At 41.1% G+C, this 23,886-nt stretch overlaps 1 long non-coding RNA gene across 1 annotated transcript in view; it reads right to left on the minus strand.

Annotated features, from left to right (window-relative positions):
- Positions 1-9,792: 9,792 nt before the first annotated feature.
- LOC111869824 overlaps positions 9,793-23,886 on the minus strand; it is a 116,989-nt gene continuing 102,895 nt past the window's right edge. The window contains exon 3 of the long non-coding RNA XR_002843740.2: positions 9,793-10,496. This is a non-coding gene — a long non-coding RNA (uncharacterized LOC111869824). The remainder of the gene's footprint in view (positions 10,497-23,886) is intronic.

Genomic DNA, 23,886 nt, shown 5'->3' on the forward strand with positions numbered 1-23,886 from the left:
TTGAAAACTTTATTTTAAATTGGGGAGGGGGAAGAATTTGTTTTACGACATTTAGATTTGTTCCAACACTGTTTGTAACTAGGCCTATATGTTAATATATAAACGGTAGGAAATTTCGCATTTGACAACATATGCGCTCGAAATTCAGGAGTCTTTGTACTCTTGAGTCATTACAGCCAGAAATTTGATAAATAGCGCAGCTAAACAACGAGATTGGGTGATGAAGTACATCTTCTTAAATTGTCAAAATTGCATAATGACTTGCATCTGTATTTCCTATTATTCAGTAAACAAAATCGCAAAAAGTAAATTCTCCAATCTTCCATAGCTTGCTTTCTCAGAAATTCACTTTGGAAAGTGTAAAATATTGAATTGGATTGATTTTAGCTGCTAAACTTTATTTGGGTGTGACGGAAATCGAAGAGTATCTATTGAAAAGAAAGCTAAAATGAGAACGGAATAGAAATTGCAATTCTGGGTGTTGATAGCAGCTGACGCAGGGGGGAGGGGACAGCGAGGCAGATACGTGACAAATGAGTAGTGATGAAGGAAGGAGTATGCTATTACTCGCGAAACGAAACCCGTTTCATTTTCTCTTGCCTTGAATCTCTACATTTATTTCAATTTGATTCCTCTTTCCCTGCTTTTATTTTGGTCTTTTTCGGTTCATTTAAGATAAGTGATTTGCTGAACACTAAGTATATATGTAGATTCCAAGAGAACTTGGATTGGGCATATCAACACTCTTTTCCTTCTCAGTAGCCACTCCATCGAAGCCGTAATAAGGAGGGCATTCTCTCGAAGGCATCCAACGCTATACAGAGTCGAATGGCAGGATGACTGAGTAAAAACAGTTTTAAACAGCGTGGAACGTAGCGATGGTGTCCTTTTCAAGGCACTCCCAAAGAATTTTCAGAGAGTTACTGAAGAAAACGACGGAAGCTCTTAATTAATATAGCGGTTCTCGGACCTGGATTCAAATCCGGGACACCAGAATAAGAAGTGGGAATATTAACCCCCACAACCGCGACATTCAGCACCAAAACTTCGAAGCCTGCTTCACTTTAAATTATCAGACAGTAATGTGAGCTGTGCGCCTTATTCACAGCTCTCACAAGAAAACTCTTTCTGCTTCACAGTTCCAATGATGACGAACCGTTCGGAAGATACAAGGAGCAGAACTCTGAATATTTCTGGATTGGGTAAAGAAAAAGTTGTCCTTGTGCGTAACTAATTTAGCACTACGCCATGAAGGTGTATGGGGGAGTGGATGTACTCCTATAGAAAGACGTTTTCTTGACTTCGGCGCTAGGTGGATATGAGTTTTGGATTGGGTAGGTCCGTTAACATCTAAGCGTTTTTACAACACCATCCCTTCGCTAAAATAACACATTTTTGGTTCTGTGTAACATTTACACTTTGCAATATGATGCATCAAACACTGATATAAAAGTTATCGATGTAGGTGACTTCCCCCGTCACCTGAAAACGGAAACATATGCAGTTTCCGAAACGTTATGTCTTCTAGTTTCTAGAATACCGGACGATGAACAAACTCCAAAAGCTAGGCAATTCTGTGAAATAAAATTGCTTACTAGTCAACATTTTCAAAATTGAGAATTTTAAACATCGCCAAGATTTTAAGGAGTTGAGCTGTTGGGTTACCAGTTTGGCTTCAGTTGCGTAGTAAACTAGGGCATTTACAGAAGATTTCAAGCAACAGCAGTAACATCTAACTAAATAGAGTGTAGTCCTGACTGAGAAGCTTATAAACAAGCTTGTGAAGAAATTCCTCGCCTTTAATGCAACTCAGAGATACATTAACCTGTTTTTTAAACAGCTCGCCACTCAAACCTACCCAGGCCCAATAAAATCCAATTCATACTTTCACATTCAGTTGCTTTCAGGTTCATTTTAAGATTATCCTAGGGCTCCGAAAAGGTATTTTACTTTCAATTCTATGGGCCAGAATTTTATAATTATGCATTTCTCAATTCCCCACATGCGCCTTTATCACCCATGAAACTCCTCGTTATATAATTTTCTTCAGTTTCCTATTTCTTCTTTCTCTTTAAAATCCAAATTTTCCCCTCAGCACCCTGTATTCAAGTACTTTCACTTTATGGTTTCCCTTATGGTCAGAGGCCTATATAAAACAATAGATAAAATGAAACATTTTGTGCGATATACCTTCACGTTTAAACGTGTGATCACATCCACACAGAGTGCCCATCAAAATCATTTGAACCACCAGAATGCCCTCCGTCTGTAATCATGAAACAACTCGAAAACGGCCAATCAGATATTAAATATGATATCTGAGAATTTTACAAAAATTGTCGAGCAATCCAGTTTTCTCTTATATAGAATAATTTTAATTACTACTTTATATAAGAGCACACATATATTCTTTGGGTTGATTTCAATAAATACTTAGAACAGATCTTAAAATCTGCATAATTGGATGTGGATTAATATTCAATAAAGAATCCCAAGTTCTCGCAAAACATCAACATTTTCGATAAATTTTCTTGATGTAACCTAATCTCACCACAATAAGTAATTGTACGCCAAAATAAATGCTTGAATTTATTCCTGTCAGTTATGAGCCGTCTCAGATGCAACTTTGCTTTAAAGAACCTTACACATTTAAAAGATTTCAAAAGCAAGTTGCATGTGAGAGGCTATTAACTAACAGGAGTAAATAAGTGATGTGCAACAGGGTGCTGGATACAATATTAAAATGTTTAAATTGTTTCAGCAGCAATCTCTATTAAGGAAGAACAAAACAAAATGCTGGATATATTCACACCACACTGTAACTGTTTTCTTATTTAATACAGTGCTCTATTATTTCGCGATTTATAAACATATGTTAAAGTGTATATATATACACGTATATCCCTGTTTAATCGTCGGTGTTTCTGTATGAGCGCGAGTTTTCCTTTCCTATTCCACTTTATACATTCCCCATTTCCCCGCGATATTACGTATATAACCACGTGACTTCCTTACCTGTTCCTTTATTTCTCTACTCCTTTTCTGTAAGTCATTTGAGGAGCACGGATAATAGCAAATCACTTGTTATTTCTTCCGTCGAATGCGCCTGTTAAGTGTGCGCTGTACGCATTAACCATCTCATTTAGAAGATAATGTTCTAAACTAAATATTAGCGAACGAATAATAATTTTTTCAATGGCTTATCCAGCCCATTCATGGCCCTGGTCTCTTACTCAGTTCCATTATCATTTTTCACAGACGGTAGGACCCCTTGAGAGAGTGCTCACCCCATCGCAAGGCCTCTACCTAAACACAGGACACCACAAACAGAATAAACGCATACACACACCTAAGTTCCATGTTTTGAGCGGGATTCGTACTCACGATCCCAACGTCCGAGCGAGCGAAGACAGTTCTTGCCTTATACCGCGCGGCTACTGTGACATAATAATAACTGATGATTATTCTTTTTATAAGGATTTGGGAGATGCGGAGTGATAATTATTTTCGGTTATGGTGACGCAACTGCGTACTTCTTAAATGTGGGAACGTCAGAAATCTGTTTAAATTGAACATACAGCCCTCCAGTGCCATAAGGTTCTCTATTAGAAGTCCGGTAACCGAAAGCAGGACTGCTTTGTTTTCGGTCCGTATGCCCGTGACTATCCTTAGTTATTATAGGTCTCTCTTTTTCTCAGAGAACAATCACAGAAGCAGCTCGTATCTTTTTGTCCAGCTAAGAGAGTCATCAACCGAAATTTTATGCCCCATTTAGAGAGGTCCACGCAGCTGGTCCTTTATAATAATATATGTTCTTTTATAAACAATTCCACGCTCATCACTGCAAATCCATCGACACGTCACAAGGCTCCGCTGTTTTGTCTCCTACAAACTTCTTACTCACAGTAGGTGTGTGTGATGTAAGATCAAACTCCCTTTGAAAATAAACATGTGATTTAATGGCTTAGTCAAGACGCCAAAAATACGAAGGGAAATAAGTTACGACCTGTATGGGCTAGGGTCACAGCTTATGGCGGAAGGCAGAGTTCTTTCACACCAGTCCAAACTGCGCAGTCATGACAAACTTCAGGACCTCCCATAAGCACAGCCAAGGTTCCAGTTTCGCTCACTTTTTAGAGCTAGGAAACACACTATCTACGTATCCCACTTCTACCGGCTAACTGTTCATTTAATTACATATTTACTTACGGACACTAAGTTGCTCATGAGGAAGGATATCAGTATGTATAGCGACAGATTACGGGCTTGAAGGCCGGGGTTCGATTCCCGGCAGAGACAAGGGATTTTTATTTTCTCCACAGTGTCCAGACCGACTATGTGGCCCCACAGCCTCCTATCCAACGGGTACCGCAGGCTCTTTCTCCGGGGTAAAGCAGTCGGGGTGTGTATCTGACCACTCTCCTCCATCTAGTGTCGATGTCAAGAATGATACAGCTGTACCTCCACTCACCATACGCCTTCATGGCGAGCGACAACTTTAACTTTTCCTTTATCTATCAGTAGCTCAGACCATGTAGCTCCTCCGACTGGTTGGAGATAGCGCAGCCGGTAGAGCGACTGTCAACGGGCATGAAGACCGAGGGGTCGGAGGTACGAGTCCCCGTAGGGTCAGAATTTTCTCTTCTCCACATCGTCCAGACCGGCTCTGGGGCCCACCCAACCTCCTATTCAATGGGTACCGAGGGCTCTTTCCCACGGGGTAAAGCGGCAGGGGTGTGAAGCTGACCACTCACCTCCAACTAGTGCCGAGGTCAAGAAAATATGGATCTATACATCCAATCCCCCATACGCATTCATGGTGCGGTGCTTAATTAGTTAAGTACAGGAACAATTTTACCTTTATATATATATATATATATTCAACGTCGTAATATAACATAGAGATAAACTAAACCGAAACAAAACTACTGTATATATGATTTCAATGCATTGTGAACTGAACTAGGTTTTTATTCTGTTTTACTTTAACCGCAACCTTCTGCCGATACAACTGAAGCATTTCTTTTGGTGTGTAATGACATATTCCGAAAAGACAAGGTTGCATCAGGAAACTCTACCGGAAAAGTGTTCGTTTTGTACGCGATCTTGGAATTGTTCTTTATTCTTTTCTGTTACAAAGTATGTACCCCAAAGAATGGCATAATTTCGAAACATGCAGGGTCAGTTGTGCATTAAAACTAATTTCAAGAACTTGTATTGTAATTGACTCTTACTGTGATAACGCTACGGGTTACAACGGTGCACGGCTAACCTTAGCGAGTAACTAACTAACCAACCAACCAACCAACCAACTACATGGAGCTCAGCCCTTTTTGAGAAGCCGCCAATTGTACAGTTACTCAAGAATTTCCCAGCATTTTATGGAACCCGAAAGTTCATTACCGTGTTCACAAAATCCCTAAACTTATCCTTATCCTGAGCCAGATCCATCCAGTCCATGAAACACCATAGCCCATATACGAATAAACACAGAAACACACAATGTGATTATATAACCGTTTTTATATTGGGGTTCTTTTATTTTCATTTTAAATAATTTTACAAAATCTTAGTAGTTCCTCAACATCTCTAAAAATTCACAATTTGAATAGCCAGATTTTGTCCTCTATATCTGGATCCGTTATAACGAAGGCTTTATGTATTTTTACGTAAGGAAAATAAGGAAGATTTGTAACAGCCGTTTATTTTCTGGTTTATGGTAACGTATAGCCTTGTAGGTGGATATAAGCGTTTCGGAGAACCCTGCCGCCTCCATCTTCAGGCTACATTGATGTGGAACACAGCACGTACTTTATAAACGTTGTTAAAAACCTACCAGTCTACACGGTGCCATAATCCATAACACCACAATCTAAATTTTCAGTCATGAAAGCCTTAAGCCTAATTCTAACAATTTCTAATATGCCCCTCCACTGTGCATCACGCAATTAAACAAGTTAAAATAGCAACTACTGTTGCAGTACTATATGACGTTTGCCACATGGAGGTAATTTGCAACACTTGCTACTATTAAAGCTTCGTACAATACGGGTATAAATGTTGCCACAAAACCAGTTTTCGCCCACCCCTTCACCACAGCGGCTGCTTCTGGAATTTATAAAACAATGAAATGTAGTTTTTTAAAAATGCTGCACGACTGCAATACATATTATACTAATTACATTTAAAAAATACAATGAATACAGCTGCAGTGGACATATTCTACGTCAGAATTAGAAAAGGAGAGGAACAGTCATATTTGATATGTCACACCATGATTTGTTGATTTTGTTGCTTTTATTGAGGCGCATTTATTTTTTCGTTCTATGTACTTGGGTACGTAAATGATAAAAGGGATTAAGTCTTTATTTGTAAACGGCCAGTAAATTTGCTATACTTGAATAAGAGCAGAATAAAACTGAAATTACAAATTGTTTAAATAAGTATTGCTTTGTGCATTAACCCCTTATTCCACACAGCAGAATCATTCTTAAAACGCTGATAGTTGTTCAGAATACCGATTCTTTCACGGAAATTTGAGGTTCGTTACCATGTTCAAAAAAAGCCAGCCATCTAACATTATTCTAGACTGGGAAACTGCAGCCCATGCATTTATGCCAAATCTCTTTTAAGATCCGCTTTGATACTATCCTTCCATCTGCTTATATGTCTTCCAAACTGTCCTTTCCTTACTGAATTTTATTTAGTAGAATGCATTGTCTCAGTCTGTATATTCTCCGTGACAACTGAGATATAAAATCAATCGATGACAAGCCTCATATAACTGTAATTAAAAAGAACAATGCAGAAAACTCTTATCCTGACACTGTTACACACCGAAGTTATCCTAAGCAGAATAGGCTGCTGTTTCTGAGCGAGGCATTACTAAAAGACTCTGTAACAGTTATATGCAATGACGTAAGGCGTCGTTACCTTCTTCATCATCATCATCATCACTGGCACGACAGCCCTTTGTGAGACCTGGCCTTCCTTTTTCGGATATCTGAACGATTTAGTTTTTACGGTATGAGGTTGTTGGCCTCACGCCCAATTTACCTCAGTTATGGTCCTGTAAGTATTAAGAATTGGTAATCGCGTCCGAGCCCAACGTGTGAGCCAGACTTTTAAAACTGAAGTAAAAAGAAGAGAGTTATAAAGTAATAACAAAGATTTGGAGAAATGTTCAGTGACATTCCACATAAATTGTGGAAAGACTACGACAACACGACAGGGGAAACAACAAGAAACAACACTGGCATAGTATAGAACTTGCTGGGCACGAGACTTGACTCCTTTTTTAATGCACATGATGACTTGTCGCCACTCTTACGCGTAGTGGCAGTATTATGTTTAAAACATGGCGTGGCGCGCATCATCATCGTCATGGTGGTGGTGGGTATATACGGGGTGTGACGTGATCTTCATGTATGTGATACTCATTACTCCCGTGCCTCAGCCCACCGTTGGGCGCCGCCTGAATGTCATTGCACCCCACTCCCCTCCCCTCTCATTCCAGCCAACTCTGCAAACGCCCATACACGATACGAATAATGGATTATGGATTGTTATACGGGGAATACACAACTGGAGGACACTGAGCGTCGCCATGTCATGGTCATCTGGATGATTCGGATCCTGCATGTATTTTGTGACACCTGAACATCGCCCCCATCAGGCATCTTCGCATCATGTGGCCTCTGAATACGGGTTATCATAAATCTATATAACTCTGCGCCCAAGCCCCATGTCACGGACCTCCGACGGACTGCTACAGTTACCGGAATTCCCTCCTGCATACCATCAGGCTGAACAGTTGTCACTAGGAGACCAGTAAGGTAAAGGTAAAGTTGTCCCTGTGCTTAACTAATTAAGCACTACGCCATGAAGGCGTATGGGGGAGTGGATGTATAGATCCACATTTTCTTGACCTCGGTACTAGCTGGAGGTGAGTGGTCAGCTTCACGACCCAGCCGCTTTATCCCCGGGGAAAGAGCCCGCGGTACCTATTGGATAGGAGGTTGGGTGGGCCCCAGAGCCGGTCTGTACGACGTGGAGAACAGAAAATTCTTCACCCTACCGGGACTCGAACTCCGACCACTTGGGGTCCTAGCCCATAGCCAGTCGCTATACAGACTACGCTATCCCGGCTCCACTAGGAGACCAGTACGCTTGGGAAAGCCTAGGGTTAGGTAAAAGAAATGTAAAGCTGTCCCTGTAACAGGCCGCGAAGGCCCATAAGAGTGTGAGGGGTCGAGGCTCCCCACATTTTCTAGACAGTCGGCTAACAGATGGCGGTAAGGTTGTCAGCCTTACGCGACGGCTGTCCTTATTCCCCAGGAAGATTCCTGGTACTCATTTCTGTTAGAGACTGAGTTGACCCCAGGGCCATAGTGCGGCTGGAATGATTACGTAAATTGAAAAACCCACCTCATCGGAAATCCAACCCGCGACTTGCCGGCTTGTAGCACAGTGCCTCAACCAACTACGCTATTGCATGCCCTCAAGCATGGGGTTAGCGTAAACAATGTGAGGCTACCTTTTTTTAAAACAAAGCTCATACATGTATTGTCAGTTATATTCGTCGTACATTCTTTCTACTTCAAAGAAAATAATAAATTTCGACAGTTACATCACTTAAGGTGCAGAAGAAGTAGAACCCGCGTGTTCTGAATCTCGGTACTGAGTGAAGTGGTCAGCTTAACGTTCCCATCGATTTTGTCCCCAGAGAACGAGTTTGGGAGCCGTAGCTTATCGGGGTCCAGCAGTGAGTAGATCAGACCAAACGTTCGCGCCGGGAAACGAATTCGGCCGTTGTCGCGTTACTAATCCGTTCTTCCAAGGACGGAACTGCAGTGCCTCTTATGCTAATACACGTACTATAGGACATTATTATCTCTGCCTTCTGTGATCAAAGAATAAGTCTTCCCACTTTAAACGTTTAAACAACTTATTCAGAGGCAGATTTATCCATATAAAACAAACTTCGTGGCTTTAGTCTGCAAGTGAACTATACCGACGGAGCGGCCGCCGCTTGTCTGCGAAGTTAGTGCCAACTTTAGCTAATAGAGGGTGTCGCGTGGTCAGAGTAACGAATCCCCAGGGCCGTTAATTTGGGTTTTCTAGTCTGGAGCCGCTATTTCCTTGAAATAGCTCCTCAATTATGCTCACGAGGCTGAGTGGACCCCGTTCCAGACCCACTACTCAGAAAATCTGGTAGCACCTGGAATCGTACTCCAACCTCTGGATCTGTAACCAGGAACTCTGACCACTAAACCAGAGAGGCGGTCACACAACTCTCTGAAAATCACAGGCTTGCCAACACTACGTTTACGGAGAGCATCGAACGCTGTAGCTTTGCAAATAATACAATTTATGACCTTATGCAGTGTACATCGATAACGTTAATCGACTTTCTTAACGATATGTTGGTGTCAGTAAGAAATAAACATTAAGTTCAATACCGGATGTTACATCACAAAACGGCATTTGGAAACCATTGTTTTCATTGTTGTAAAGACTGCTGAACTTTACCCCAGAAGCCTTTCATTTCAGATTTCAGGACGAAACTCTGAATATTTAAGTATTCCATTAGGATTACGCATATGTAATGTGCCATTATGAAAAATAATTTCCTACAACGCGTTCTGCTGTTTTCTGACGCCTGCAGTAATGGCGGTGCTGTGACATAGTGCTGTTCACCGTAACTGAAAAATTTATAATCAATCAGATATACAAGTATGTTTTCTGATATCTAAGTAATTACAGACTTTTTGTAACTTACCTTCTGCAGCATATGGATGTTAGGTGCCATCTTCCAACATGGAGAACTTTCGTAAGCCACAATGCACTGAATGGAGTAAGAATTTTTATTTCGTAGTATCCACACACGATTAAATATGTCCACGAGAATTAACAGTAGAACTTTAATTTGTTTTACGCATGTGGTGAAGTTTGAATTTAATACTTGTTCATATTTGGATCTCTGAAACCACTTCAACGTCTTGCACACGCATTACCACACCGGAATAATTATACAGCCGATCCTAAACCTCAAATAAATTGTGAATATGTAATAAACAATTTAAAATCTGAATTCAGGTGTTTACTTATAAAGATTTGTAATAAAATTGCTGAATTTCAGAAGTATAACTTGCACTTGAAGATCACGGATCATGCGTCCAGTTCGTATAATAACCGTATCAACGTCAGACTCACCGTCGCACTTCACAGTTTTCCACGATTCCACTGAGATTATTTTATCCCATCTTTTAAATTTCCTGTAGCGTAACTGGATGTCCTTAAGGTTGACATTGTGGAAAATCTTCAGAAATCTGCATGAAAGGATACAGCTAAATCATCCAAATAATTTTCGGTCACTGTGTCCAGCATTTCTTCAGACTTCTATGCAGATGTTCCCTCCTAAGTCCTGAGATGTATCTCATCAGGTGTAAACACGGACCGCACTTCCTAATCCTCTTGCAGTAGCAGCCACAAACCTACATGAAAATAAAACACGATATGAGTTAAAATTTATTTTAGACCATTTTTCTTTTCTTGGCACTACAGCCCCAGTGGGCCTAGGCCTACCTCCATGAACTCCGTTCACTTTGGTTTTTCTAGATCTTACACATTCGGTAGGACTCCTTGGGCGAGTGATCAGCTCGTCGCAAGGCCTCTCCCTGTACACAAACACAGAAAAACGCACACAAACATCCATGCCCTGAGTGGGATTCGAACCCAAGATCCCGGCTTCCGAGCGAGCGAAGACAGTGCATGCCTTAGACCGATCGGCTACCGTGACCGGCTATTTTAGACCATTACTTTACTTAATTCCATCTAGCAGAGTAATTCACACGAAGCAATTAGTCGCTTAGTCAGTTAAGAAACCGAAAGACTTATAGAATTTGTAGGTTCATTTCCATATTCAAAAGAACATCCTATATTATTCTGTCCTCAGCCAGTTAAGTCCTCTCCATGCTTTCACACGATATCTCTTAAAGATCCATTCTAGAAGTATGACGTAAGACCTAGTTACAGATGGAATGGTACCGAATAGTATGTTTATGAATACTGTAACTATTGATAATCGCCCAGATGTTGAAAAAAATTATCTGCCTTAAACAGAACCTGAAATTTAATTTCTCTATTCACAGGAACCCGACGCTGGATCCAATGGACAGATGAAAATATCGAGCCCACACCCTCACATACTTATCTTTAAGATCTTTTAAGGCAATTTATACCATTAAGAAGTTCCTGTTCAAAATATTTTAAGATGAGATGTTATGAAATGCAATTTTATATTCTTACATTAATTATATGTTATGGAAATCTAATCAACTGGTGGAATCTCAAGAATGATTCAGCTCCATAGTCGGTTAAGAAAAATTAATAAAATATAATGATGAGTGCGTGAACAAGTCATAAGCATCAGTAGCCTATACCAGCGTTCCGAATCGCCACTCTTCATATCGAGGCACTAAGAGATTATTATTATTCAGAACTCTACATTATTTTTGGGCCACTTTCTGTTGTTGGTGGTATGGCTGACCATCTGACTATATATATAGTTGTTTTTTAGCCATGATTAGCAGAGAGACTAAAAGAAATTTACGAATTAATAGGCTTCTCCATTAAAGCAGAAACTTGAATTAAGTTTCTTAATAGTAATTTAGATAAGGGGAGAAGAAATGGGGGGAAATGCAGAACAAGTGACTGATACAGGGAAAAAATAAAAGCTGTTACTGGTCCGTGAAGGCTAAATGAGACCATTCCGACAGAAGAAATGTCCCCCTGACACCACTGTCATTAACTTGACGGTAAATAAGAAAGACAAGATAATGCATTTAGAAACAGGGGATGCCGTTCCACATCTCTTTCATTAGCGAGTTACAAAACCCTCAAAATGCCCTAATTCGGCAGCAACGAATGAAAAAGTACATCCGTATACAATTTAGAATACATTTCGTAACACATTAAAATAACACTTTTCCTGCATCTAATTTTTATTTTACAAAGTTCCTCTGGAGAAGCAGACAACAATAATTAATTACACGCCATAATTACTTGGCTGTGATGTTCCTCTGTCTGAAATCTACAGGTAGAGAAGGGACTCTTCCTTGGTCTCAAAGATTTTAAAGAGAGAAATATTTTGTTCTTCTTAGCTTATTTTCCTGACTTATACGTATAAGATCTACCGAAGAAGCAGAACACACAGAAAATACGTTTAAAACTTTTATCTATTGAGGTCACTGGATTCAAATTTAACGAAAAGTATGCCCTTTCATTTACGTACTGCAGAAAATATCACGCCTCAGTAAATATTGGCCGATCACAGTGGTCGCAAGGTCTAAGACATGAAATGTCTTCACCCGCTCGAACACTGGAATCGTGGGTTCGAATCCCATTTGAGGCATAGATGTCTGTCGGCGTTTCTTGAATGTTTGTGTTGTTCTGTGCAAGTAGCGGCCTTGCGACAGGATTGGTCACCCGTCCAAGGAGTCCTACCAACTGTCTACGAAATCCACAATTCCAAATTTGTTCTGACGGAAAACAGAGCAGATGGCATAATGCGAAATGTAGAGTAAGAAGAAGAAGAAGAAGAAGAAGGAAGAAACATGAAGATTGCAGAGCTCTACAGCTGTTTAAATAGAAAACTCGCAAATATGGCACAAGACACGTTCTATTCTGATAAATGGTGGCTTTGAAAGCACATCTAATATAACCCCCCCCTCAACCACTGGTAGCGTAAAGGAGAGTTCGATCGAATTTCTTGCAATGCCAGGAAATGCAAACAAAATTTTAGTCTGAGCATCTGAAGGTGGTACTCCACGTCAGGATAGAATGCAGTAGAGGGATCTTGTCAACATGGCATAGAAGCTTCATAATCCACAAATGTAAAAGTAAAAAAAAAAAAAAAGTAAATGTAACCCTGTAACGGGCCGTGGAGGCTCATAGGTTTGTGAGATGTTGAGGTTCCCACATTTTCTAGACAATCGGCTCATAGATGGCGACAAGGTTGTCAGCCTTACACGCCGGCAGCTCTTTACCCTAAGAATATTCCTGGTACTCTTTTCTGTTAGAGGCTGAGTCGACCCCAGGACCATAGTGTGGCTGGAAGGATTAGGTAAATTGAAAAAATCCACCTCATCGGGATTCGATCCCGCGACCTTCCGGTTTGTAGTACAATGCCTCAACCAACTGCGCTACCTCGTGCCCCTTACAAAATCCACAAACGTATGAAATTCAAATCACTTGACCTGCTAATATAATAACGCGCTTTCAGGAATGACTGCGTTCCGTGGCGAATGTAAAGGTAAGATGAAGTTGTCCCTGTGCTTCTTTGACTAATGGGAGTGGAGGTATAACTCCACCATCTTTAACCTCGGTACTAGATGGAGGTGAATGGTCAGCTTCACGCTCCAGTCGCTTTATATTCGGAGAAAACGCCTTTTGTAGCCATTGGATAGGAGGATGCGTGGGCCTAAGAGCTGAGTTGGACTTTGTGGAAAATTGAAACTCTCACCCCCATCCGGGAATAGAACTCCAGTCTTCCAGCATGCAGCTCAATAATTTTTTATAAAATCCTTCAGTATCAAGAATTATTATAATTTAGCGTCATATTGTGTGCGTGCGAAAGATCTTTATTTTAGTCCGTCATCAGAATAGGAAGGACGTATACACTATACAGTAGCCGTTTCTCACAACAGGTTTCGGCTCACTGAGCCATTATCACGTGTTTCGGATTCGTCTGCTAGTATTGCTACATGGGTCAGCATTTACGTATTGGAAAGCTGGCTTTCTGGGTGACATGCAATGCCGCTATACCGTATATATGTACAGTGCGTACAATCAAGTGCGCGCCGCGGCTGCAATTTGCCGTGAGTCATACCACCGCAGAACGGATGCANGGCTGCCGATGGAGGAGATGGCATTCAGATATCGAGGGTTGCTATGACTATACTGAAAAATCAGTCGCGGACAGCCGACAATGGGTGGTCCTCCAGCTTGTGGGTTGGTCCTACAACTAACAACTCCCCACCTTAAAAAATCACCCCTCATAAGATCCTGCATTTATGTCTACTGATAAAGCAGCTTCCGTGATGGCCATTCCGGCAGTCGAGAAATTCCAAAGGTACCATTATCGTGTTCACAGAATAATGCTTGAGCCCATTTAATCTAATCATCTCTTCACACTGCTATTTAGGTCTAGGTCTTCCAAGTTGCTTCTTTCCTTGAAATTACTTCATCATATTTCTGCGCGAATTTCTCCTTCTCCGAACTCGTACTTGACATTTCGCATGCAAAACTATCTTTATTTGAGCAGTATATCGACCTTAAGAGAAAAGTTAAATTTACGAAGTTCTAACTGCGTAATTTTCTCCAGTCTCTTGTTAATCTCTCGTAGGTCCAAATATTTTCCTAGAGAGTTCCTTTTTAACGTGACCAATCTGCATTCTTCCTTCAGGAATAATTTCACACTCATATAAAGCAAGAGATGATATTATGAATTTCTGTATATGTTATTCTTTGAATGAAATAATTACTCATTCTTTTAATCCAACCAACAGCAAGCCTATAGGTGTAACTGTTAAATTACTACATGATTATATTCAGGGTTGTTTGTGCCTGGCTTCTCAAATACGACTACTCATTACTTCACAGAGTTAACGGCCGATATTGATACACTCTTTGCAGAAAGTGCATGTAATGAATCCGTTACGAGGGAACTGTGTTTGTCAGTAAGAATGAAAGCACTTAATTTTTGTTTATATCGATCCAGTTCAGCACGTGCTTTTATAAGGCTCAACCGCCAACTTTATCGACTTTCTCAAAATGACTCAAAGCACAAAATTATTACATAAGCACAGAGGATGTTAAAATTTACAGTCTTTATTTAAGTTTATGTAGATATACAAAATCACAAAGAACCTAAATGGAAAACGTGTTTATTCCAAGTGGAGCACTTCTTTCCTCTCTGGTCATTCTTCTCTCACTGCATACAATCTTTACGCCCAATTTCACTATTCATCACATTTTACTGTGAATTTATTTGTTAACGCACGCGTATATGTGTACGTACAGCATTAAAATATATTAAAAGGGAACAAGTACGAGGTGATATTACGTAATAATAAGTCTAACATTTGTTCAACTTAGACACCGAATATACAGGAACATGCAAAAAGAGTCAGACTTACTGGGTTTTCGGACTTTGTCCATCGTCCGGTATTCTAAAAAAAACTCGAGAATATAACATTTCGGCAACAGGATCTGTTTCCATCCTCAGATAAGGTGGGGGGAGACGCCTACTCTGTTGGGTCCCCTTGAAAGATTAACCTTAATCACTGGACGCAACTGAGTAGGTGTCTTCCTCCCCCAACCTGAGGACGGAAACAGATCCAGTTGCCGAAAGGTTGTATTCTAGTTTCTAGAGTACCGTACGATGGACAACGCCCCAAAACCAAGTAACTCTGAGTATTATACACCATCGTCAGAACCCTTTCGAATCTACACGTATAAAGAGGTTACTAAGTTAAATACATAGTTGGAATTTTAAGTGCTATTTCTAACTGGAAGGTCTCTTCAAACATCAAACCGCTGTAGAAGGAAACGTTTCTGCTTGTTGTCTAGTGGTAGAGGCAAGAAGAATCTTTCTTACTTTCACCCTTCTTGATATAGCGGTGTAAAAGTCAACGAAGGGTTAAGGAGGACTGCGCACGAGGGACTTTTAAAAGCAGCTCATGCGTTAATTTGGAATAATGAAAGACAAGAAGTTTTTAACTCTTTATTCTCTACTTTTACATACAGAGTGGAGGTCTTAAAGTCATGTTCCTTTTCTTATGCGTGTAGGTTCTCCTCCTTTATCTTTTTAACTTCCGAAGTGGCCGTAGAGGGTCGTTGTCGCTCTTTACGTGGGACAGAAGTTGTCCGAACCTGATTCAAGTCACGGCCATTAACACAGCTTCTTTGCTCCAACCGCCTCCCGCGGCACCAGAGTGTGTAAGAGGAGTCCTCCTATTCACTTCCTTGAATTTACAAAACACCATAGTTCCTGGGAACACATGTCCTGCATCTAACATCAACTTACATCGTCACGTGTATTGTCCATGACTACCCAACGTACCTTACACTATTCTTATTAGGAAACAAAGCAATAATGTTCACGGTACGGTAAAACTGTCCCTGTACTTAATTTATTAAGCACTGTGCCTTAAAGACTTATGGGGAAGTGGAGGTATGGCTCCACGATTATTGAATTCGGCACTGGATGGGTGTGTGGTCAGATTCACTCCGCGGCCGCCTTATCACCCCGGAAAGAGCCCCCCGATATTCACTGGATAGGAGACTGAGTGGGCTCCAGAGTTGGTCTTGACGCCATCGAGTAGCAAAAAACTCTTGTCAATTGAACCCCGGCAGTCCAGCCTGGAGCCCGTCACTATACTGACTGAGCTACTGCAGGTTGTAACAACGCAATAAATATCCATAAAAATAAAAAAATATATTTTCGACGAACAATGACATATTATTAAATAATATTTAAAGACGTAATTACAAATTACAAAAATGTCGAAGCCTTTGTTATTAAGATAATTTCTATCTGAAACTGTAATAAGAAATTTCTGCAAAAACAACATTGAAATGTAAGAGTTAATACTGGATCTTTTAGGACTGGAACAAGCCACATGCCATGTCTACGGCCTTTATCTTTAAAAGACTAATCGCCAACAAAATGTTGACAGAAAGAACATTAAATATTTAACATATTATCAGTGAAACCGGATACTGCCAAAAGAGGTGACTGCAAACATATACAAAACGAATAAGAAATCGTATATCAAAGTACAAGATGTAGATGTTGGAATACAAATCATTTGGGTGAAAAGATTCTTGACGTGCGAAGAAACGATGGACAGACTAAATATAAACAGAACATTTCGAAACAATCTATTAAACCTTAACTAGCATAGTTAATGCAGATTATGTAAAAATCATGCCCTCACTGTTCTACAGACTTCACAAATAACTATAGGACACACGACGACACCTTCTCAGTCTGCTGCAGTCTTCACTATCCGTTGCTTGGTAGCGGCCACTTCCTCTAGGCTCCTGAGAGGTCCACGGCCTCAGCTAGAAGCTTCTAAGAGCAACAGCTCACAACGACTGAACGTCAGGGGTTCTCGAACTAACTCATTTGTCCTGATTATAACATCTCGGCATGGACCGCACAGAAAACACCATGCCTATGTTTCAGTGAAATAGTTTCCGCGGAAACATGCCTGTTCGCATAGCCGTTACCTATCAAGGACTGTTGTATAGTTGCTTATTTCGCGGCCGTTGCTTAGCAACGGGGTCTACACGCCATAATATGATAGACAAATATGGACGCGGCGTAAGAAACACAAAAAGGGGGACTGCAGGAGGCGAAAATTAGAATGTTTCAAGGCTGAGAGAGAAAAGCAGAAACAGCGAAATGTGAATTCCCCACACAGCAGTGTTCTTGCCACATCAGCATGAGGCAAACAGAAGGGGCAAAATTAAAAACTACAAATGACATCCAGTGACATGACATCAGTACCTAGCTTATATTGTAATAACACTCTCATAAACACACACTTGCACTGATCCATTTACTTCAGGGTTATTTAACGACACTTCTCAATCACGTGAGCAACAATACTGAAGGGCAGAATGACTGAATTACAAACTGGAAAAATGTGGAAAGAAATAGTTATGCCAGCTCAAGGATCTATCGCAGTACTTGTACTATAAACAGACTGAACCGATAGTCTGGGCAGTGCATCTCCGGGCCGGGAGATAACGGGATCTCCCGAATAAAAATCAGAAATGGCAGACACTTCATTCTGACACCAAGTCACATTTGTGAATAATGTTCATATTCGTTGTGTACAGGAAGAGCGCTCGTGCATCGCATGTGTAGGCAAATCTTCACAAGCTTAAGCAGAACATCGGCCGGCATCTATCATTTTGCCAGATTTCCCAGAATGACTAATGCAAGATGTGAGTGAATGCCAGAAAATAGTTTATTTATAAAATATTAATTTTCTGGATTAGTGACGACAGTTTTCTTTTAAAGACGGAAGGTCACGGTTTCGATTCCCAATGATACCATTGGATTTTTTCAATTGACCTAATCATTCCAGCCGCATTATGACCCTGGGGTCGACTCAGCCTCTAACTGAAATGAGTACCAGAAATCTTCCTGGGGGGTAAAAGGAGGAAGGCGCGTAAGCCTGACAATGTCACCGCCATTTGTGAGCCGGTTGTCTAGGAAATGTGGGCAGCCTTCACGTCTCAGAACCTTATGGGCCTCCAGGGCCTGTTTTTTTTTTGCGTAGATCAGTGCCCGTATTGATACGCTGAGGGTAGCTCAGCTGATCAACACATTCTCACGTTACACGGAAGCCGAAGATGAAGGCCTATAAGAATATTTACAAAATCCTGTCACTGGGCCTTATCCTGACAAACCCACATTCAGTATCTCTAAAATCCAGTTTACTGCTATCTTCCTACCTATCCCTGCGTATTAAAAAGTAAAAGTAAAGGTATCCCTGTAACAGGCGGTGGAGGTCCATTGGGTTGTGAGATGTTGAGGCTCCCACATTTTATAGACAGTTGGCTCACAGTTGCTGGTAACCCACATTTTATAGACAGTCGGCTCACAGTTGCTGGTAAGGTTGTCAGCCTTACACGCCGGCCGCCATTTACCCCCAGGAAAATTCCTGGTACTCATTTCCGTTAGAGGCTGAGTCGACCCCAGGGCCATAGTGCGGCTATGGAGAAGAGAAAATCTCTTCCTTTTGTCGGGAATCGAACCCCTGTTGTTCGGTTAATATATATGTTATTGGGTTAATACAGTGCGTACAATCAAGTTGCAACTCCTCCCCGCGACTGCATCCGTTCTGCGGTGGTATGACTCACGGCAAATTGCAGCCGCGGCGCGCACTTGATTGTACGCACTGTATATTCGAATAACTGATTAATATGTCTCGCATGAACGAAATAACGCAGAAGCAATCCGAGATCGAAGTGCTGAGGAGAGTTTCTAGATATGAGAGAAGGAAATTAAGTGGAGAATTGGGAAAATAGCACGAGTGTCACAATTTGTTCAGTGAATGTTATTACGGCTATGAATGACGATAAAGTTGGCGTGACACACAGCACACAAGGAGTTGACGAGAATTTCTCACATTATTCTAGTCCGAAAACCTAATAATGCCACTTGTTCTACGTAGTATAACGGGCACTGGGGGCTATATCCCCCGTACTAAAGCTGCTGGGGTATGAAACTCACCACTCACCTCAATCCAGTGCCGTGGTTAAGAATGGTGGAGGTATACTTCCAGTCCCCCATATGCCTTCAGGGTGTAGTGCTTAATAAAATTAGTTAAGTTCAGAGATAACTTTGTCTCTTTTTCTACTTCCCTTTCAGATTACTTGGTACATTATTATCTTTTCATTTAGTTGTCATCAAATAAGATGTATGGGCCAGAGGAACACCTTCGTGGGTGCATGCAAACAAGCGCCAGGGTGAAAACCAAATAACACCGCCACATTGTTAAGCAATGCGACGCCCCTACCCGACTCCCTGACTAGATTATCATTAACTACATATCTCCCTTACCTGTCATCTTATCCCCTCAGAAGACACAGCTTGTATTTTCGTCCGGTACACCCTTACATCTTGCTTTCTGCTGCCGCGGATGTGTAAGGAATGCATAACTGAAACGTGCCTCCCAAACATACCCCAACTTGTGCTACCTGTTTCACTCCGCTTCACAGCGAGAAATGGCTGTTCCGAAAAGATTCATACCTTATAGGTTTTATTAGATATAATTTATTTGAAATTCACTCCATAATAATTGGAAGGCGTGTCAAATACCTCCCCAAATGGGCCAGCGATTTCTGATATTCTGTAACCAGCCAATTACCGTGTCACAGATGAAGCCTCAAACTGAAAGTTAGATGATGTGATAATGTGCTGCCTGCTCAGGGCTCTCGCATACTTCATGAAGCGGTGACTGGTAGTAATGGAGCGACTGTGGAACGAAGGATCTGCGTGAAAAAGCCGAAGAGACTCGGAGACAAACCTGATCTAGTGCCACTTCCTACACAATGAAACTCGTAGGAATCCACCATCAAAATTACTTGCTTTATCTCTATGATTAAGATTTGCTTATCATTTTCGTATGAGTTAAAAGATAAACAGGACTGTGTGGTGATAAGTCAGCATCTAGTTGCCTGAATGCCATCAATTACATTTAGGCCTTAAGGCATCATAATGCCCAGCATCTAATATACCGTTGTATAGATCCGATAAACAATGTTCAACTAATCTGTCATTTCAAAGATAATTTATCATTTTGAAGAGATAACGCATTTTTACATGTAAAGCTCCTTTCGACCCCATCTAAAATGCCAGCTGGCTATGAAATATTTGTTGTCCTTTGGCTCAGCTGATCCTTGACTAAATATACTTGAGTTGTTTGATCAACATGTGCATGAGAGTGTACTACCATATCTTTCGTTGTTATTTTTTCCAGAGATCCAATTCCTTTGTTATTTTAACCTCCACCTAGAGATGAAGGCGAGACAGAGTAGAAGGAACTTCACTTGTAAGGTACTTTGACGTTAAGCTTGGGAATCGTGTTAGAGATAAGAGATTGAAAGAAATTCAGAATTCATACTTCCAGTAACCTTCCACAAATTGAAGAAAGCTGTTTTCTGGGATGTGGCGCCGTGTAGATATTGTATTAACCGACGTTTCGAATGAAATTATCGCCTCCATCTTCAGGGTAGAAGAAAAATCAGTGAGGGAGGAAACAGCGTGGCAGGTGCTGACAAAGTCGAGTCGAATAAACCCAGCTATGTAAGAGCAGGAAGAGAACGGAGAGGGGAGGGGAAGGGACTGTGGGGATGGACCCGCAGGTCTGACAGCATCTGCCACGCTGGTTCCTCGCTCACGGATTTTTCTTATACCCTGAAGATGGAAGCGATACGTTCCTCCGAAACCTCGGTTAATACAATATCTAAACGGCGCCACATCCCAGAAGACGGCTTTCTTCATAGCCACCGCCGTGAAAACCTCAAATCTTCAACAAATTATTTTACAAATAAGAGGACACAGACTTACACGATATATTTATTATAGGAATCTGCCTAAAATGAATACTATAAGATAATAAGCATTTCATTCTATCAAAATGATATCCAGGAGCTCTTATCACGTGGCCTAATTTCTCGAAGTCGCGTGTCTTATTCACTCATTAGCTAATGTTCGTAAACACGCCTTTTAACTCGCATGACACCTAAAAGTGAACAGTTTTTCTGATATTCTTCCTTTACCCGTATAAGATTTTACTTTGTGTAAACACTCCCGCTAAACACGCACAGACATATTCACGCGTAAAATTAATCTACTAGACTGAACGCGGATTAACCGGGGGTTAGTACCTTTTCACCCAATCTCACTCAGAGTATTTCTGCTATGATTATTAAATACAATTCTCATAAAATAATATTTTAAAAAATCAATTCCACGTCATAGAAAACACTGCTTCTCCATTAAGAAGACCAACGGGCCAAGACTCTTAGGGACATTATCGCTGTTTATTCTGAGAACCATAAGATAAAATTTAATATAATATGTAGACAAAATGATAAATTTCTTTAATTTAAAATAGTCGTACATGTAGTAACCACTGTACTTTAAAGGGCTGAAAGGAGAGCCATGCACTTTTCAATCCAGGTTTTAATTCATGCTATTTATTATGTTATATAACATTTTATGAAATAAGAATTATGAAAATTATTAATTATTCTTCTTCGACCTTGACGGATTAGGCTCTATGACCTGTTCCAACTCAGAATTAATTATGAAATTATGAATTTTATAGGAAGTCGGTAGGACTCCTTGGACAGAAGATCAGCCCATCGCAAGGCCCCTAACTACACAGGACAACATAAACACAGAATAAAGGTAGACATCCATGCCTCCAGTGGAATTTCAACCCACGATCCCAGTGTTTCAGCGGGCGAAGACGGCGCGGCCACTATAAACGGCAAAATGATGAATTCTTAGTCGAAAATAACCGGAAAGAGAAGCTGACCATTTCAAATTAAAGGCTGTACTTTCAGGATAAAGGACGTCGGACACCCAATCCCAGCCTCGAATCGAACTGTGGGCACTCCGAATCTCACGAAGTTGGTGATGGGTTAATCGTCTTAATTAAAAAAAACCTAATTGCAGTTCTGTATTACTTGCAGTGAGATTCGACTAATTAGTATGGCTGAGGCCAGCGTTCAACAGTCACGCACGGATACAGGCCTACAGACACACACACAAGAACTGCGTGGTCTGTAGTCTGCAAGCGAACTATACCGACCGAGCGGCCACACATGTCGGCGAAGTTAGTGCCAACTTTAGCGGGTAGAGGGTGTCACGTGGTCAGTGCAACGGATCCCCACGGCCGTTAATCTCGGTTTCCTAGACCGGAGCCGCTATTTCTTTGAAATAGCTCCTCAGTTATCCTCACGGGGCTGAGTGGACACCGTTCCACACCCACTGCTTCTCAGACAATCTGGTGGCCCCGGGAATCGAACCCGGGACCTCTGGATCTGTAGCCAGGATCTCTGACCACTAGACCTCAGAGGCGGTCGACAAACACACATATTTATATTTATTATGTGTGTGTATATATATATATATGTATATCAATCACGTGATTGCTTACACCCCGGAAAGACAGAAGATATGGGGAATATAACGGAAAATTTAGGCCAGGAAAAGGGTATCAGAAAAAACAAACAGATATGAAAATGCTAAACAGAAGAAAAAAGTGAGCAACTTCTACCCTGGAGGTACGCCAGTTGTTGAAGGGTACACAGACGGAGAGACAAGCAAGCTAGTACCGAGAGTTATGTGTGTGTATCTACAAGCTAGTCCCAGAGGCACGTACGATCATGTATACAGTCACACATATCTCTGCTGGCGATCCAAACCAACCACCCACACATCCATCACACCACCCAAACGGTAAGACATTGTCTTGTTCTGCCTCTACCTCAACACAATCCAGAACCCCAAGCCATACACCTTACATACAAACAAGCTAACATTTCAGAATGGATCCGACTCAGAAACACTTTCCCAAGTTCATGAGCTCTAGATAATCAGTTATTTCTTCCTTATATAAAGTTAACTCTCAACGACGATTGCGACACAATATTTCTGCATGAAGAGTACTGTCTTCTGGGATGTGACACCGCGTAGCCCTGTAGACGTTCATCGACGTTTCGGAGGAACATACTTCATCTTGAGGCTCGAAAGAATTTCTCTGCACGTGGCCCTCTTCTTGCTGGTTACTTGTTTGGCTTACTCTTCGACCCTGAAGACGGAGGGAGTAAATACCTCATACACTTCGAAGAACTTCTACCGGACAACACTGCGTTGTGTCCCAGAGGACAGCTCTCTTAATAGTCACCTCTGTGACAGCCACGTTTGCAACAGGAGTGCACTTAAGGAATTCTACTCAAAACAGCTCACCGTGAGCTATACACTAATTCGCAAGGCGAATCCTTTCGAATGAAGTTCGCTGTATTCGACTCGATGAAAAAAAAAACAGTTAAACCGTTAGATCTGGATATACATCGAAGGTAATTCATATTGTTCAATTCAATTCAATTCAATTGTTTTCAGTTCAATTCTATACGTATTTATGTGCCGAGTCAACAGCCATAAGGCCAATTACAGACACAGCACAGAGTAGATGAAAGTATATGAACAATCGCAACATAAAGTCAAAGTCGAATTACAGGCAAGCACTGGAGGAAAAACACATTAATGCAGAGAAGTAAACAAACAAA

This window comes from Cryptotermes secundus, unplaced genomic scaffold (genome assembly GCF_002891405.2).
Source record: "Cryptotermes secundus unplaced genomic scaffold, Csec_1.0 scaffold245, whole genome shotgun sequence".
NCBI lineage: Eukaryota > Metazoa > Arthropoda > Insecta > Blattodea > Kalotermitidae > Cryptotermes > Cryptotermes secundus.